Genomic DNA, 15902 nt, shown 5'->3' on the forward strand with positions numbered 1-15902 from the left:
GAGAGGAGGCCCTTGGCCCTGTGAAGGCTCAATGCCCCAGTGTAGAGGAATGCTAGGGTGGTGAGGCGGGAGAGGGTGGGTGGGTGAGTGAGCGCCCTCATAGAAGCAGGGTAAGGGGAGTGGGTGGGATAGGAGGTTTGCAGAGAGGAAAGGGGATAATATTTGAAATGTAAATAATTAAATTACCCAATTAAAAAGGTGATAAGAGGATTTTATGTTGATACTGAATTTTTCTACAGTCTTTAAGTTAGTTTATTGTAAATGAAAGAATGAAGCTTGTCATGGTAGGTGAAGAAATATAATAAAAATTTATATTTATTCTTTACAAAACACAGAAAAGGAGTCTATTAGGGTCCCTAAGTCATCCTTAATTGGTACCCTTATGAGAAAAAGAAACATTGACTCTGAGAGGCACCAGGAATAAAAGCACATGACGTGGAAAGAGCTTGTGTGGACACAGCAAGAAGACGACTGTTTACAAACCAGGAGAGAAGGACTCCCACCCTGCCGACACCTCCATCTTGAGTCTTGGACTCCCAAACTCTGAGGAAGTAGATTCTGTTGTTTCGACACCAAGGCATTTCTTATGACAGCTCTCACAAGCAAATGCTCTAAAGGTTTTTCCCCAACAGGTTGTTCCTCCTGTCTTCTGCTTGGGCAATCCTGCCAGCCTCCATACCTGCTGCAAACAAAAGGACAAAGAAAAGTGGTGAGGAGAAAGGTGAGCGCACAGGTTATGGAGAAAGAAAACATCAGCCCCTCCCCAGCAGAGTTCCATGTCACTACACCAGCAGATCTGGGTAACAGAGTCCCCTCACTGCATTAGAGGATCTCTAGAGCAGTGGTTCTCAGCCTCTGGTCACCACATCCTTGGCAGTTAAATGTCCCTTTCATAAGGGTCATATGTCAGATATCCTGCATATTAGATATTTATATTACAATTCATAAATAGCCAAATTGCAGTCATGAAGTAAAAACAAAAATAATTTTATGGTTGGGAATCAGCACAGCATATTAAAGCGTTGCATCATGCAGAAGGTTGAGAACCACAGCTACAGAAGAACAAAACCCTAGAGTAAGGGTTTATTAAAAGAGGATTTCTTGGGTTGCCTTACACAATATGGTCTAGGTCGTCCAACATGGCCATCTCCATGCTGAAGAGGTTGATAACCCACAGCTGCTCGGTTCACAAGGTTGGATATCTCAGTGGTCCCAACCTGGTGCTAAGGGCATGAATCCTCCAACGTGGTCTTGGTTGCACACTGGAAGGTCAAAGAAGTCAGGTTCCGATATGAACAAAGTGTTTCAGCAGCGACAGGATACTTGAACTCCTAGATGGTAGATAATTTCACCTGGGAGATACTAGTCAGGCAAATAGAAGGAGAAAGCTATCCCCTTGAATCTCCTTATATCTGTGCCACCAACCACCACAAGATAGCATCCACAGTTAGAGTTGGCTTCCCCCTTGAATTACCCTAACCAAGAATATTTTCACAGGAGGGCTAAGACACTTGTCTCTAAGTTGATTCAAGATGCAGTAAAATGGGCAACCTATATTGGGCATAACATCAGAGGGCAGATCGCATCTCCAAAGAGGTGGAGAATAATGTTTCTTTTGCTTTCTCTTCTTTTTGAGATTATACCTTAATTACAATATCTGTCCCTTTCTTTTCCTCCCTCCAAATCCTATTTACCTTCAAGTTCACAGCCTGTTTTCCATCAGTTATTATAGAGTGCATATGTGTATCCATGTGTACATATAGTCCTAAACAAAGCCTGTCGAATCCCTATATTGTTACTTATGTAAATGTCTTCAGCATTGATCATTTGCCATTAGACAAACAATTGCTGTGCTCCTCCCTGGGGAAGACCACCTCTCCTACTCCCAGGCTTTCCTTAGCTGACATAGTTCTGATGCTCTTTACTTTTCTACCCCTCCTCCTCCTGTCCCTATTGAACATGTTGTCATGCCAAACAGATTAAAGTTCTGGAAATAAAGAAGAGAGAGCAAACGAAGACTGTGTATGCCTCTAGCACATATATACTGTCCCAGATGTTTTAAGTGAGAATTATGGAGACACATGAAGGTGCATCCACACCATGGCAGCAGATGAAGAACTGAAGAAGACTTGGTGCTAGGACTTTGCCTGGAGGTTACCACCCTTCATGCAATGTGGCGGGTTAGGAAAACAAACTCAAGACTTCATATGCTCCTATTTCCCCACTGGTTGACTTTGGGCAGTCCGTTTCACATTTCTCAGGCTGTGTTTACCTCCCTATAAAATAGGGATACTCAAGGCAGGAGATGTAGCTCAGTTGATAGGACGAGGGTCCAGCATCCAGGAATCCTTTGAGTCTGATTGTGAGCACAGCACAAACTGAGTATGGTGGCACAAGTCCACAATCCCAGCACTTAGAATAGGGAAGCAGGAGGATCAGAAGTTGAAGGTCATCTTAGCAAACACATTGAAGGCCATCCTGGGCTACATGAGACCCTGTCATAAAAGAAATGGTGTGAGGAGAATCAGAGGAAGAAACACAAAATAGAGACTTGGATAGTTATGATGAGTGTGGTAACATTTGTGAAGAATGTCTCTAGAGTTCTCCCAGATATGCACAAGGAATTATATTAAAGAATGTTCATCTCACATAATTGAAAGAATTAAAGTTTATGGCTGTGGAGATAGCTTCATGGGTTAGGCTACTCTCTGCAAGCATGAGGAGCTAAGTTCGAATCCCCAGCACCCACATAAAAAGCTGGGCATGACTAAACTTACAAAGTCAAATCCCATTCTTTCCTTTCCTTGCCATGCCTTTAACCCCAGGATTGAGAAGGCAAAGGCAGGAAGATCCTGAGAGCTAAAAGAAACAGAACCCCAATGATCTCAGTCAAGCTTTACATCTCCCCTTACCAGGAATTCAGTTTGGAGGTGGGTGCTAGGGTTTTAATGTCTCCACCGAAACTCATGAAATGTAATCCCAGGGTGAGGGAGTAAGAAAGTGGAAGTTCAATCTAACTATGGTATTTAGAGATGGGACCTTTGGAAGGTGGTTGAGGTTAAACGAGCCAACGAGGGTAGAGCCCTACTCCAATGGGACTGTGGCTTTGTCAAAAAGAGAGGTATGAACTGAGAATTGAGCAAAGGTGCTCCTTCGCCATGAGATGCTCTGCTCCACTTTGGGATTCAGCTGTAGCACAACCACCTTAAGAAAAATTTCGGCCTGGAGAGATGGCTCACTAACTGCTCTTCCAGAGGTCCTGAGTTCAAGTCCCAGCAACCACATGGTGGCTCACAACCATCTGTAATGGGGATTCGATGCCCTCTTCTGGTGTGTCTGAAGAGAGTTACAGTGAACTTGCATACATAAAATTAGTAGTAAAATAAGTCTTATAAAACAAGAGAGAAAAAAAATTTCTTCAGGCATTTCCACCTGATCTTGCCCTGTCTTCTGAACCATGAGCTGGTTAGACCTGATTAAACCTGATTTTGTGTGTGTGTGTGTGTGTGTGTGTGTGTGTGTGTGTGTGTGTGTGTGTGTGTGTGTGTATTGGTCCATATTATTAAGTTATAGCAACAGAAGTTTTGTGACAATGGTCTTGTTCTACACGGTTGCCACACATACCTGGTGACCTAAAGTGACTGTGGAGCATCAATCACCATGTTTCCATGGCAAACAACAGAAAAAAGGAAATGGAATAAAAAGTGTCTGCCCTGCCTTAGGCAGGATACTTCTTGAAAGAATCACAAACCATTTGTTCTTACATCTGAAACTATCACACCATCATAGCTAGTATCTTAGTTAAGGTTTCCGTGCTGTGCAGAGATCCTATGACCAAAGCAACTCTTATATAGGGAGACATTTCATTGGGGCTGGCTTATGGTTTCAGAGGTTCAGTACATTATCACCATGGCGGGAAACATGGCAGTGTGCAGGAAGACATTGTGCTGGAGGAACCAAGTGTTCTACATCTTGATCTGAAGGCAGTGGAAGGGGACTCTCTTCTACACTGGGCAAAGCTTGAGAATAGGGGACCTCAAAGCCTGTCACACAGTAACACAATTCCTCTAAAAAGGCCACTCCTATTCCAACAAGGCCAGACCTCCTAATAGTGCCACTTCTTATAGGCCAAGCACTCAAACACCCAAGTCTATGGGTGGCATTCCTATTCAAACAACCACAGCTAGCTAGCAGGGAAATGGAAAGAAAAATCAGTTTCTATGGCAGGTAGTTGCGTTCCCAGGAAAGAATTGAGGAAGCGTCTCTTTTACCACGAGAAAGGGATAGAGTTCAGTAACGGACAATGGCTTATGTCACTTGGACCTATGGAAAAGATCTAGGACTTTATGTAAAGACATTTGCAGTGGCAATGCCTAGGTGACTTCTGATACAGCACAGAAGCTAATGCTGTCCTGTTTCAGTCTCAAAGGGTGGCCCATGAATGCTGGTTAGAAATGCAAAATTGGCCCTACATTCCAGCCCTCTGACTCAGAAGCTGCATTTTAACAAGAATATCTGGCATAGACTAGATTGATGATCCCACAAAGAGAAAGTTGGAAATTACAGCGAAAATTGGAAACATGGGAGTGTTAGGCGGGGCAGGGTGAGCCCCATGACCTTGGTACAAAAGTGGTGCAAAAGTACCAGACAGCTGAGTCTTCCCACTTGACTCAAGGATGAGAAGACGAGAAACAGAAGCGGGGGAAGAGGCACTTGAAAAACTTGGAATGAAACACAGTCTTGCAAACAAATTTTAAGTGAGTATCAGAGAAATTCGGATGCAACCACCCAGTATTAAGAACCAAACTGCCATAACCCTCACAATACCCTTGACTCATAGCTAGGATTCGCCCTCTAGGTGGTAAAACTGGACCTCAGAACTGTTGACTTGTGGAGATCATATGGTAAGGGCTGACACAGCTCAATACTTTGCAGAGCTCTGGATTCCCCAAACTCTATTCTGTGCCTTGTCTCTCTCCTCACAGTGCCTATGAATAAACTAGCTGTTATTTTAATCTTGCAAGTTAGAGGTCCAAAGACTTGATTACAACCCAGTGATTGTTTACCTTCTTTCTTCTACTCTTCCTTCCACTAATTCCCTGACACAGGATGAGGAAGGACATGTAGGGAATACCAGGATGGCGATTTGACTGTGTAAGAGGCCAGCCCAGGGAGAGGTATACATAAGATGGAGATTCCAAAAGCAACTGATATTTTTATCATTACAAAGTGCCGGTTTTGTTCAAGAAAGTAATATTTATAGAAGTAATTGCCAGAGTAAGGAATACAGAAGCCACATGAGGAGATGATACTTGAAGAGGTTGTCAGAAGCAGGGAACGAACTCCTCCTCCAGCTTCAGGACTTAGGGCCTTAGGGTCATGCCGCTGGCTCTGCTTGCCTCACAGAATGACGGCGCTGGGGAAAGCCATTACCGGCTTGACCCACTTCAGCCTCAAGGGCATACATCACTGAGTATGATTACTAGTACTAGATGAGAAAAAGTATACAAGATACTAGTCTAGTTCTCAGAACAGAACACGTTTCCAGTAGTTCTGCCTCTTACGAAATCTAATTGTAGATGAGAAAAGTGCAGTTGGAGATGGGTTAGGCAGCAACAAGTCCAGGAAGGAATTAGCCTACACGGACAGTTGTGAGTCCTTACCAGAGAACAGACCTGAGTGACGCCATCTCTGAGAAAGCCCCCTTCCTCTGCACACAGCCTTCACACACTGATTACAATCAACATGAATTCCGATGAGGCTTTCTTTCTCAGTGGTGTGTTCAAGTTATGGACTTCTAAATGCTTCTATTTCTCATAAATGTACTTAGTAACTCTGGCTCTAGCACATGAGTGCAAAGCAAATAGTCATCACTCTTACATCTCTTGCTTACGGAAGAGAATGAGATCAAAGGCAAAACTCCATTTATGACAGGCTTTGGCACAACCTATGAAGGTGACAGATGTTCCACCTCCTAGAACCTTCTTGTTCCCCCCCCCCAGAAAAAAATCTATATTTTCCTTTAGTATATTGATTTCTTGTTGCAGAACAAGAATGGCTATTAAATATCTTTATTTGGTAGCTTGGGGTTACCAGTTGTGAGAAAAAAATATCAGTACTTAAAGGAGAGTTGGTGGGGGTGGATGGAAGGGGGGCAAGAAAAGGTAAATCTGTATTACTGAATGATTTACAGCTGACTGAAGGACCGGGAGCCTCACCAGAGCAAGAGGAGAGGGCAAATGAGAAAAACATCCAATCCTGGGAAAGCCTTTGATGGATGAGCAAGGTTCTCTAACAAATGAGAGAGAGAGAGAGAGAGAGAGAGAGAGAGAGAGAGAGAGAGAGAGAGAGGGAGAGGGAGAGAGAGAGAGAGAGAGCGCTTTCCCCAGTAGCCAGCGGGCTCCTCTCACCTCTCATTTTGGCTTGTAATGCAGTGGAAATATCCAGGCTAAGAACTTACAGAACATGTGAACCAGCTGACGCACACTAATAATAAATTAAAGTGTTCTGGCTTTGTGCTTTGCTTTGATAAGAGGACATTGATTTCTCTTTAGGGACGGGGTTGGATCTTCATTATCAAAATGAAGTTGAAAAATGCGTGGATTGATGAGGAAGAATGTTCTAAATGCTATTTCCCCACAGCAAGGCAAATCGCACTTGTATAATATATTTTTGCTTTCAAAGTGTGCTCACCCAAATTGTCTCATTTCATCTTATAAATAACCCAGTGAGTTAGGTGTCATTATCTACATTTTATACTCGAGAAAAACGAAGGCTCCTGGAAGGACATTTACAGCAGCATTCAAATGCTTTGCTATGCTGGCTTCGTTGGCACTTCCAATTAATGTCATCCTGCGGTCACAATTCCCACACCGGGCTTGACAGAACAAAATAACACCAATTCCAGTTAGGGAACCCGTAAGGGCCAGTAGCTTGAATGCATGTTTGCCTGTTAGACTCCTGTTATACCACTTGCTACCTGTGGTGTCTTCTTTGAGACTTGCATCTTTAAAATGGGGTAATACAGAGAATGTATCATGTAATGGCAACTTAAAATTCTGAGGGTTTAAAGTGCTCAGGAAATGGCTCAGTTGGCAAAGTGTTTGCTCAAGCATGCGAACCTGAATTCGGATTCCCAGCACCCATGTAAAAATGATGGTAGCACAAGTCTGCAAGGCTCAATGCTGGGGGATCTAGACAGGTAGATCTCTGCAGTTCACTGGGTGGCCAGCCTAGTAGAATTGAAGGATCCCAGGGTCAGTAATAGACCCTGACTTGGAAAGTGAAGTGGAGAACAATCAAGGAAGACACTTGAAGTCAATTTCTGGTACACACACACACACACACACACACACACACACACACACGTATAAACACACATGTAAACACACACAGGTATACCTTGAAGACCGTGCACACACTTACACATGAACTGTATATATTCCATACACTATACATTCTATACATTGAACACCTTGAACACCCTTGGAATAGTTTTCATTTGGAAGATGGATAAACAGAATTTTTTTGTTATCTATTTTTAATGTACTTGTTCTGTTTTGGATTCCTCTATCTTTGAGCTGAAGGTGTTATCTTGATTCCTCAGATGGGTGCAATAAGTGATTCTCTTCCACAGACTATGGAAAATGTAGCATCTTCCCAGGAAGTCTTGAATCCCAAAGAAGGTCTTCTATTTCTTAATCAGCTCATGATCCAAACATCACCTCTTTCAGATCTATCCTGTACTGGGACTCTTGTTGTTCTCTGTAGTATCTTGCAGATGTTTAAAGGAAATGAATATATACACAAATTATATCAAGACATTTGCATGGAGGCAGGGCCGGCAGAGTATTTGCCTAGCATGCATAAATCTCTGAGGTTAATCCTCATCACCACATAAAACTGAACATAATGACTGATGCCTCTAATGTGTTTGGGAGGTGGAGGAAGAGGATCAAAAATTCAAGATCATCTTCAATTACACAGGGCAAGGGCTAGCTAGACGAGACACCAACTTTCCCTCTCCCAGCAACAATAAAATGGCAACATACCTTCAGCGAAGGATAGGACTTCATGTTCATCCTGTGTTCCGTGCTTGGTTTTTGTCTGGCTTGATCTTATCTAGATTTTGTGTATGCTGTTACAATCTCTGTGGATTCATTTGTGCAATTGACTTGTTGTATCTGGAAAACATTGTTTCCTTGAAGTCATCCACCAACTCTGGCTCTTAGAATCTTCCTCTTCCTTCTTCTACATTGATCCCTGAGTCTTCAGGGAGGAGATATGATATAGATATCCCATCGATGGCTAAGCATTCTGCAATCTTTTATTCGCTACACCGGTCCTGACCAGTTGTAGGTCTCTGTGTTAATTCCCGTCTCCTGCAAGAAGAACCTTTTCTAAGGAGAGTTGAGAAACTCACTAATCTATAGGCATAACAATAGGTTATTAGATGTAATTTTATTGTTCCGTCCATTTAGCAGAATAGTAGCAGAAATATAGTATGATCTACAACATAGAGATCATTGTAATAGTAGTAGTAGGTATAACTGCTGCTGCTGCTGCTGCTGCTGCTGCTGCTACTACTACTACTACTACTACTACTACTACTACTACTACTACTACTACTACTACATAGAGACCACAATCTACCTAGCTACAGGTTCTTAGCGTCATTGATAGTGTCAGGTATGGGTCCCATCTTATGGAGCAATCAAAAAGTGATTGCTTCCATAACATTTGCACCCTTATCACACCAGAGGGCATATCTTACTAATCAGATCATTATTGTAGCTTGAAACATTCATCTTACGTGTTTATTAGTACATATTCCTTGTACATTGCAACGGGCTTCATAGAGACAGACTTATTAAAATAAATATATCATGTACTTTGAACACAGTCACCTCTTATTAGCATTTCAATCACCTTATATGTAGTTCCATTCTGTTCCCCAAATAGCCGAGAGAGAGAGAGAGAGAGAGAGAGAGAGAGAGAGAGAGAGATTATAGAAAATGTGATGTTTGTCTTTATATGTTTACTTACTTTGGTTTAAAAATCATTCTCCTTCCATGTTTGTATGTGGGTAGGACCCAGTGGGGAGGGTTATTAACACAGGTTATCTATGTTAGATCTCACTTTATAACCAGGAAAATTTGGGTCCAGAAAAGTTAAAGTATACCCAAGACACCTAGTCTGGCTCTTAGAATCTGGCTCTTAGGTGAAACGGATGAGGAGTTTTCTTGGTTTCGCTGAAAGACACAATGATACTTACTTTAGCAGGTTGTTAGAATTCAATGAATGCAAGCAAAACACCAACCTAGCATCTGGAACGCTGCTAAAGAAATACTAGCTGTAGTAATAATTACAATGCCCACTCTCTCACCTTCACTCCATCACCTTCAGACAAATCTAATCGCCCTCAAACCCTATCCTAACCACCACCACCACCACCACCACCACCACCACCCCCCCTGCTCCCACATGTATTACAAAAAAGCATTCTCTTAAAGCAGAAAGCCTGGCCTTTGAAATCCTAAAATCAGGGCCACAGAGGTGGTCCAGTGCTCTTAAGCACTTGCTGTTCTAGCAGAGGACCCCGGTTCAGTTCCCAGCACCCACATGCTGGCCCATAACCATCCATAATTCCAGTTCCAAGGGATCTGTTACCCTCTTTGGAACAGTATGGATACAAGGCACACATGTGAAGCACATACATACATGGAAGCCAAACACTCAGATATATAAAAACAAAATAAGTAAAATAATAAAAAACAAAATCCAGAAATTAGTTTTCTCATGTTAGCTGAATCACCTTTGGCAAATGCTACCTTGCCTTAGCCACAGTTTGCTCATCATGAAACAGAAGTCAGAAACTTGTATTGAATTAGCTCACATCATTGTCATGATTATATAATATAGAAATGTAAAGAAGCTCTATGCTTGTTGATACCTGTAACAACTCCTGTTTTCAACTTGACACAATTTACAGTCACCTGGGAGATGGAACCTGGATATGCATGTGAGGGATTATATTGATCCCATTAAATGGGGTGAAAGACCTATCCACTGTGGGCGGCACAATCCCTTGGCTCCTAGATGTACACCTACAGAAAGGGAGACGAGCATGCACTCATCACTCCTTGCTTCTTCTCTTTGTATGCAATGGACCAGGCACCTCAGATTCCTGCTGCTGTAACTGTCCGATCCCATCCTGGTGTGCTACCACCTGGAACTGGAGCCAGAACAAAACTTTGTCACCTTGAGTTGCTTCTGTCAGAGTGCTTTATCACAGCAACAGGAAAAGAAACCAAGAGAGTACCTTATTTCTAATCTCATATTAGAATGGTTAGTGGATTTTGGTTTTTTGTTTGTTTGCTTTTTGTTTTTTAAAAAGATTTATTCATTTATTATATATAAGTACACTGTAGCTGTCTTCAGACACACCAGAAGAGGGCATCGGATCTCTCTATAGATGGTTGCGAGCCACCATGTGGTTGCTAGGAATTGAACTCAGGACCTCTGGAAGAGCAGTCAGGGTTCTTAACCGCTGAGCCATCTCTCCAGCGCCCCGGATTTTGTTTTTTGATGCAGGGTATTTGCTAATCTGTGTTAAAAACATATGGACTCTCCTTTGGGGTATAGTAATAGCAGACTGCCAGTGTTCCGATTAGTTTCTCTGTGTTCGGCCTTCTTGCTTTGTTTTGGTTCGTTTCTCATGTGACACCCATTCCTTCATGGGTTTCTGTAACATCGATTCATATTAAAAAGAAAGCATAAGACCTTTACCCCCACCCATCACAAATTTTCTTTTAGTATGTGAGAATGAGTCTATATCAACTGATTGATCAACTGAGGCGATGGCAGAGTAAGAAAATAAAAGGTGCCTGTCCGTGAATCTGTCAGTCTTTGAGGGGAATGAACCACATACTTTGCCTCAACATAATGTCCCGAAAGAGTTAAGTGATCTTTCAAAGAAACCTAGCAGACCTCAAAATGTCCACTCACACAACACATGCCTCACTTTGAAGGTAATTAATTCAGCTTAGCACTGTTCCCTGGAGGTCTTGTCTGACATAGAGGCAACGTGACACTGAAAATTGTAGAATTGCTCAAAAGCCCAGGGACCATCAGAGGAACTCCCAAGCTCTGCTGTTAATGATGCTTATCCCAGAGATGTAAGAGTGGGGCACATTCCCTTCCCCTCACCTAGTCACAAAGCCTGGTCAAACCGAGGTATCCTGTTTGCACCTGTTGGGGATCATTGTCCAACTTCAGACACCAGAGGTAGGGAGGGCGGGGCATGAGCTCCTGCAGCAAAAGGTGTTTTGGAAAATAAGTTTCTCGTTGACTCTCCCCAGATTCTTGGGATGCCAGGAAAGAGGTCACTCTCTAAAAGTCAAGAGGACCTCGACTATCATCAAGGGTGGTGTGGTTGAGAGCCTCAGACTTCTCCAGATGACTGTGTTTCCACTATGGTGGTTCCAGAGGCCGAGGGCGTGCCCCTCCTAGCGCCAGCCCCGCCCGCGCGATGCCCGATAGTAACCCCGAGGCGCGCGGCAGCCGAGCCGCCTTCAACCAGCGCGACTCCTCTGGTTTGCAACCTAGTTGTTAGATCCGGCTCCTCCCGGGCAGGAACTTGAGTGTTAAGTTTGCACCCACGTAGCTTCTTGCTCGAATGTGCTCCTCTCTAGCTCCGGAGAGAGCCTTGCTCTTTTCCGGGGGCAGTGATCAGGGCGGAGATGAGGGGAGGAGATGGGCAGCCCCCAGCTGTGGGAGAGTGGGGAGCGGGAAGTCCAGCAATGGGGGGAAGGGAAGGACGGGGAGCCTGGGGTTGTCAGTGCTGCGTGACTACTTTAGAGAGAGGTCCACGTTGCTCTGTCTGGCCTGCGACCGTGCCCACACAAAAATCAGTGCACGTCCGCAAGGCCCACAACCTTCATTTCTGAGAAGAACAGAAATCACAAAAAAAGGGGGGAAAAAAAACACCTCGGGATGCTTAGCTGCAGCCGGCAGCCAGCTCTGCGCAGGCGCGCGGAGATCCTCGTCTGACCTGGAGTTACCCCGCTAGGCGGTCGCTGCTGAAGTAGGTGAAAGGTAACTGGCAGGCGCCGCTGAGCCAAGGCCAAGACAGGCCTGCGCAGGACCTGTCCTGTGCCTTTCCAGACTCAGCAAGTTTCTCTAAGCGAGCACTTCCTTCTGTGGATGGTGCTTGAGCTAATGCGAGGATGCCCGAATCGAGGAGATTTGGAGATCTTGGCAGCTGGCGGTCTGTGCACAAATAAGGACCTGGAATTGTGCAAAGGGTGGAGAAAACCAATTATGACATACCCTTTATGTGGCTACCATGATGTGCAAAGTATCACTTGCGTCTTTTAAATTTAGAGATCCATTGGAAAGAAGGCTCGTTTATGAGCAAGGAAACTGAGGCTCAGGGAGCTCCAGTACTTTCCATTAATGGTCCCCGATTCAGTGTAGAGAGCTCTGTTCTAGAGTAAGTAACAGGTACATAGAGTGAGTTTTGGAAAGAACTTACTCCATCCATTCTGAGGAAGGTACCTGCTACCATTTGGGTTCTTTGTTTACTGAGGGCAGAGACTCAGCTCACGCTTGCTAAATTTGCTATTTATTGGAGTGAGCTCATAAAAGAACAGCTAGATTTTTTTTCAACCCCAGGCTTCCTCAAAAGAAGCTGTTACTGTGTCTGGCAGACTGAAGTGACTGCTTGTTAATGACGTTCCCCAACATGAGGGCCTTTATATCCATTTAGCAGACATGCACCCAGTCTGGAATGTATCCATAGCTGGAAACAGGTGGTAAACACTGACGGCAGAGAATGCCTCGTTCTGCCTGGAAATCCTGTATTGAGTCTGGCACAGTCTGCTAAAACTGCTGTACCACAATACCAGCAATTTCCCACCTATCTGGAGCCTGGAAAGCTAAGATCAAAAGACTGGCTGGCCCACAGACTGGCATCTCACCTTCTGCTCAGAGAGCAATGAGAGAAAAAAAAGAGGAGAGGGTTTGGGGAGAGGATTCTAATAGTGGCTTTTCTTGTAAGGCCAGAGCAGTAGTAGACATCTGGGAGTCTCTCCATCTTCAGACTTGGTGAAAGCCATTAGCATTCTTCCCATTAGAGTTGCCTATGTAGCTAGAAGCATATCAGAGAGGAGGGGAGGGCAGGGACCCAATTCCACTCTTCTTACTTCTGTCTATCCCTCGATGCTGGGCTTTCCTAAGCATTGCAAAGAGCTGGAGAGAGAAGCAGGTGTCCTCCCCTCCTGAAGGGGCCTTGGAGACAGGAAAGGGAATAGAAGGCAAAGAGAAGTGGGCCAACCTCCTCCTACTCTCATCTCTTTCCAAGAATCTGCTCCCTTGAGTGTCTCAGGGAATTGGAATGTCACTGCCTGGTGGCCCCTCCATGGAGTTGCTGCTCAGGCTGATTAAAACAAAGGCTGCAATTGGGCTACCCTTGCCCGAAAGTAACCCTGTCTCCAAGCCTTGCTGAGGTGACCAGGGGAGAAGCGGAGACTGTTGGATGCCTCTGTTGCCATTGGCAAGAAGATGGCCGTTTGGAACGTAAATCATTACCCTGTTGAGAGTCTCACATGCTAAGAGCTTTGAACATATTTGAGCCCTGAGCTGGACAGTTATAATTGAATTCTCCTGTGACCCACTCGAGTCTTGTGCAATCATCAGTGTGATTGCTGGTTCTCAGAGGATAAAACTAGGCTCTAAGAAAGTGACTCCTAATCCCATACAACTCAGCTCATCCCATGGCTCTGGGTCTTCAGATACAACACGTATTGGGGGTTAGTGGAGCTGGTTGGGACAACTCTCTGTAGGTTTTCTCCTTTGTTATCGCAGGAAATTTTAAATGAAAAGGTCAAGCAAGAGGTGCCCTGTGCCTTCCAGATGAGTGACTTTGTACAAGAATGAGGTTGTTCGCAGTGCCTGCAGCTGGCCTTGGCACATGGTATGCGTTCATAAAGACGTTTCCTAAGTGATTGACTGAAGGAAAGGAACAGGTGAAAGCAGGAGTGAAGGCGTTTCAGTCTGATACACCAATGTGTCTGCGAGTGAAAAGTCTACTAGCCTTAGAAGACCATTGGTAAATATACTGAAGGTGGGGGACGCAAAGCCTCGGTCTGCATCTCTTTCTGATTCAGTTGCTCTCGCTGGGCCCCTTGTGATTTTTGCTTCTGGTTTGTAACTGGGGAAGGCCATTCACTCCATTCTTTCAGAAGCTACTTCTTTTTGAAGAAGAAGCAGGAGGAGGAGGAGGGAGAGGAGGAGGAGAAGGGAGGAAAATGAAGAGGAGGAGGAAGTGGAGGAGGAAGTGGAGGGAGAAGAGGAGGAGGAAGAGGAGGAGGAAGTGGAGGAGGAAGTGGAGGGAGAAGAGGAGGAGGAAGAGGAGGAGATCCATGCACACTAGTTTGGCCTTGAACTCCTGAGCCTCCTATCTCCACTAAGAACTCAGGTCCAGCCTGTGCCACCATACACAGCTAGAAGTTAATACTCTCTATGAGGTTTTAGATAAGGCCTTGTTCCAAAGAGGGGAAAATAGGAGATTTGGATTTAAAGGTTCGAGGTGGAGTTTGTTCTTCTTGGAGATCATCTTTCAGCACATGACTGAATCTCTGTGATCCTGTTTCCTTGTATATAAAATGGGTTAAAAAGTTACTTGGTAAGGGCAATATTAGGATGTCAGGGTAGCCGTGGAGAGAAGCATTTCCAGGCAGTGTAGAGTGGTGGATAGTGCAGAGAGGTGCATGGCCTAGGAGCAAGACACAAACTGTGCAAGCACCTCCTGAATCCTGGGTCTGGGCTTTGGGCTTGCCTAACTCTTCCACACTGAGGTGTAGACATGCCATTTGATTCCGGTGGCCATGGGAGGAAAAACATCTCTGAGCTGCGGAATGCAACTGGACTCTGTCTGCCTGTGCTCACTCTGCAATCGCCTAGCTGAGTCTGCCGGATTCACAACAGTCAGCACTTACTGAGTGTTGATTGGATGCCAGATCCTAAAATTTCAGAGTGGGCCTGATACAGAGAATTTTAAAACAGAAGGATTTGTTAGCTGCAGGGTAGAGAAACCCATCACACTGGGGAATGAGAAATTCCCTAAAGAGAGTCAAAGGCTCAGCTGATACTGTCCTTGTCTGGCATGGATGAAGGTGTGGGTCTTTTCCCCAGCATAGCATAAGCCAGCCATGGTGATACACTTTTCTAACACCAACACTCACAGACAGGAGGATCAAACTCAAGGCAACATGCCACACATGTAGTAAGTTTGAAGCCAGCGTCTGCTAGAGGTACTAATCGGGAAAGGAAGAGGAAGAGAGACAGAGGGAGGGACAGAAGGAAGGTAAGAGAGAGAGATGCACAGGCACTGACAGACAGACAGACAGAGGAAGGGGGAAGGGGAGCTCAGGTGCACACGCTTACGTTTTCTGGGACTAACGAACAACCATGACTTTGGAGTTTATACCTTTTGGCAAACAAACTTGAGTAGAATCCCTCTTTGGCCAAACCAAACATTTTCTTTGTTTACCCAGACACTTGGGGAAAGGGTAAGAACCAGGAGCATCTCTAGGTCATCTTAAAGCCGAGAGGCAAGGCCCAGGGCTTGATTGTTTACCAGCCGTGTAGGTGTGGCTCATTGACTCCTTGTTGTCGGAAAAGTAAGGACCTTCTGTCTACCTTCCTCACAGCATTTTGTGGGGGCCAAACCAGAGGAGGGTACAGACACCAGCATAGCTCCAGAGAAATGTCTGCATTCTCTCTTTATCCACAGAAAGACTTGCACAAGTGTTAGTCCCTTGGGGAAGGGAAGGCAACTCCGTTAATTAAGCCTAACCCCATTCTGTCTGAAGGCTATAATTACCCTCCCAGGTGGATGT

General features: G+C 44.6%; 1 long non-coding RNA gene across 1 annotated transcript; it reads right to left on the bottom strand.

Moving 5' to 3' along the window:
- Window positions 1-282: 282 nt before the first annotated feature.
- Window positions 283-12293, bottom strand: LOC103692353 (uncharacterized). The gene is made up of 5 exons (XR_592515.4): window positions 11209-12293; window positions 9046-9251; window positions 8052-8183; window positions 1116-1262; window positions 283-682 (listed from the first exon to the last, which is right to left on the bottom strand). It is a non-coding gene; the product is annotated as an uncharacterized LOC103692353 (long non-coding RNA).
- Window positions 12294-15902: the final 3609 nt, after the last annotated feature.

The sequence above is a fragment of the Rattus norvegicus genome, chromosome 5 (genome assembly GCF_036323735.1).
Source record: "Rattus norvegicus strain BN/NHsdMcwi chromosome 5, GRCr8, whole genome shotgun sequence".
NCBI classification, from domain to species: Eukaryota; Metazoa; Chordata; class Mammalia; order Rodentia; family Muridae; genus Rattus; species Rattus norvegicus.